The following is a 3,104-nucleotide window of genomic DNA, read 5'->3' on the forward strand; positions in this document are numbered from 1 at the left end:
TCAAAAGAAAATGATAAAAACTTCAAAAATAAAATCCTTCAAGAGGTAGTTACATTACTACATCTACACGTTAGGAAAATTTGAAAACTTAAATTTGGACATATTTTGCAAAAAGTGTAGGGAAAATGTAAAACGGCTCTAACTTTTGCATACGATGTCGGAAAAAACGTATAATATATCAAAAAAATCAGCACGAAAATCCGCATCCGATGGAGACCGCCTACGGCCTGTTTGCAATTTTTTTAGAATCCTCAAATTCCAAAAGGAAAAAAAGATATGGTCAAATTTTAGTTTTTTTAAAAAAAATTGGTTAAATCTGGTCAAACTACTTATTCAAGAAGTATTAATGTTACTACATAATTATTCAAGAATATTAGTGTTACTAAATAATTATTTCAATTTTTTGAATTTTGGTCAAATCTGGTCAAACTATGGTCAAACTGTGGTCAAACTATAGTCAAACTGTGGTCAAACTATGGTCAAACTGTGATCAAACTATGGTCAAACTTATTCAAGAAAATTAGTGTTACTAAATAATTACTGTTTTTTAGAATAATAGTTTCAAACTCAAACAGTGAAATGTGTGACTTCATGCTCAAGCTAAACTCCTGAGGGTTAATAGGATTGACATCTTACTATCGTCAGGAAAACAACAAGTGTAGACTTGGACATGAAGGAGAATAGAACCCGAAAGTTAAGCGTGCTCGGGCTGGAGTAGTGAGAGGGATGGGTGACCGGTCGGGAAGTTAAATGATTTGGAATGAGTGATCCACACTTGAGCAGTTAAGAGAGGTGATTAGAGACTAAATCACCAAATAATTCAGAAAAATTAAAAATCAAAAAAAAATTCCAAAATTTAAAAAAAAATTCAAAAAAAACCTTTAGTACCGGTTGGTAACACCAACCGGTACTAAAGGTCCCCCATACCAGGGCGCGAGCTCACGCCACGTGGTGGCACTTTAGCGCCGGTTCGTGCCGAACCGGTACTAAAGGGGGGGGCCTTTAGTGCACACCAATTAGTGCCGGTTATGGAACCGGCACTAAAGGCCCTTATGAACCGGTTTTAAAGCTCCATTTTCTACTAATGTGTTTAGCCAGTTTGTTGAACCATTGGACTTGATCATGGAATAGATGAGGAAAGAGTTCCACTATGTTGGCCTAATAAGCCGCGACGATGCACCGGACCCGACCAACGCGTGTATGGGCGCGGGCTGGCCGGGTCAGGCGCGTCGGGTCCACGGCGAGTAGTGTGTGCATGTGTGCGTGTGGTGCACGGGGTGGCCGTGCAAGTGTACACCATAGGCGTGCTTGTGTGTGTGGGTCTGTTGGCGAGCCGTGCGGCCCGATCGGGTGCGATCCAGCGAGGCTCACCGCGAGAAGCGCGCGTTCGGGCGCGGCGCGGCCGTGGTCAGAGCGCGGAGAGCGCGGGCACCATCGGGGTGCGAGTGGAGGCGTGGGTGCGTGCCCGGTGCGCTGGCTCGGGGTATAAAACCGCACGGTGGCGTTGTAACAGTGTGACATTTTCGAGTTCGTGCTCGAGGAAGGAAAGAGGCGTTCGAGCACCGAAAAACCTACTGTGTCCACTGTGTTCTTCCTCCTCCCTTCTTCTTCTTTCTCGAGTGCGCCACGGCGAGGGAGAGTGAGCTGAGTGACAGAGAGAGGAGGACAGCTGCGAGGGACTGGAGGTTCCAACATTTGGCATCAGAGCCACGTTCTGTTCAGGGCGCGCCGGCGATGTCGATCGTCCCGTACGGCGGCGGAGTGAGCCCTGCTCGTGGACGAGTGGCTTAGGGCGCGAGTGTTGGCCTAATAAGCCGTGGCGATGCACCGGACACGACCAGCGCGTGTATGGGCGCGGGCTGGCCGGGTCGGGCACGTCGGGTCCGCGACGAGTAGTGTGTGCGTGCGTGCGTGTGGTCCACGGGGTGGCCATGCAAGTGTACACCGTAGGCGTGCGTGTGTGTGGGTCTGTTGGCGAGCAGTGCGGCCCGATCGGGCGCGATCCAGCGAGGCTCACCGCGAGAAGCGCGCGTTCGGGCGCGGCGCGGGCGCGGTCAGAGCGCGGAGAGCGTGGGCATGATCGGGGTGCGAGTGGAGGTGTGGGTGCGTGCCCGGTGCGCTGGCTCGGGGTATAAGACCGCACGGTGGCGTTGTAACAGTGTGACATTGTCGAGTTCATGCTCGAGGAAGGAAAGAGGCGTTTGAGCGCCGGAAAACCTACTATGTCCACCGTGTTCTTCCTCCTCCCTTCTTCTTCTTTCTCGAGTGAGCCACGACGAGGGAGAGTGAGCTGAGTGACAGAGAGAGGAGGGCAGCTGCGAGGGACTGGAGGTTCCAACACACTAGACTAAACTCAACGAGCTCTTATATATGAGTGGAAACGTCTCTGTTAAAACCCGCAAGTCCTTGATGGTGGACTTCATTGATATCGAGAGCGAGCCCAAGGTGATGCTTGCATCTACCAAGCTGTGTGGAGAAGGTATCACCCTCTTTGGAGCATCGCGTGTGGTTCTCCTCAATGTTGTGTGGAACCCTTCTACCCAAAGGCAGGTGATTGAACGTGCATATCGAATTGGTCAGCACAAGATTGTCCATACATACAATCTAATCGTAGAAGGAACACAAGAGAAGGGAAAATATGATAAATAAGCTAAAAAAAACAAATGTCCAAATTGTTCTTTTCAAGAGAGGCACAACCTGCGGAATGCAACCCGTTATCAGAATCTATTTCCAATGACAGGATTTTGGAACAAATGGCGGAAGATGAAAATCTGAAAGAGATTTTTGGGAATATTCTCCAATTGTAGTGACAATAGAACTTATAGATCTCTGGTAAGTGGAAGCTTCTAAGATAAGAATGTTGCAATTTCCATATTTGTATGTGGTACTTATCGTATTATATCATTAGTGGACAAGCAGGCGTTCCATCAAATTCTGAACTTATGGATTCTTCAACAAAAGAAGTAAATTATTTGCAAGGTATTGAAAATAGAAATTCTAAATTGAGATCGTATATGTGGTACGCCTCCCTGCTGGAGCCGGCGGCATGATCCGGCCGTGCCATACGATTCCGGCTTCCTGACCGTGCTACCGCACCATGACTA

At 48.2% G+C, this 3,104-nt stretch overlaps 1 pseudogene; it reads left to right on the plus strand.

The window, feature by feature from the left end:
* The first annotated feature begins 1,122 nt into the window (after window positions 1-1,122).
* Window positions 1,123-2,807, plus strand: LOC123101138 (SNF2 domain-containing protein CLASSY 3-like; annotated as a pseudogene).
* Window positions 2,808-3,104: the final 297 nt, after the last annotated feature.

This window comes from Triticum aestivum, chromosome 5A (genome assembly GCF_018294505.1).
Source record: "Triticum aestivum cultivar Chinese Spring chromosome 5A, IWGSC CS RefSeq v2.1, whole genome shotgun sequence".
Lineage (NCBI taxonomy): Eukaryota > Viridiplantae > Streptophyta > Magnoliopsida > Poales > Poaceae > Triticum > Triticum aestivum.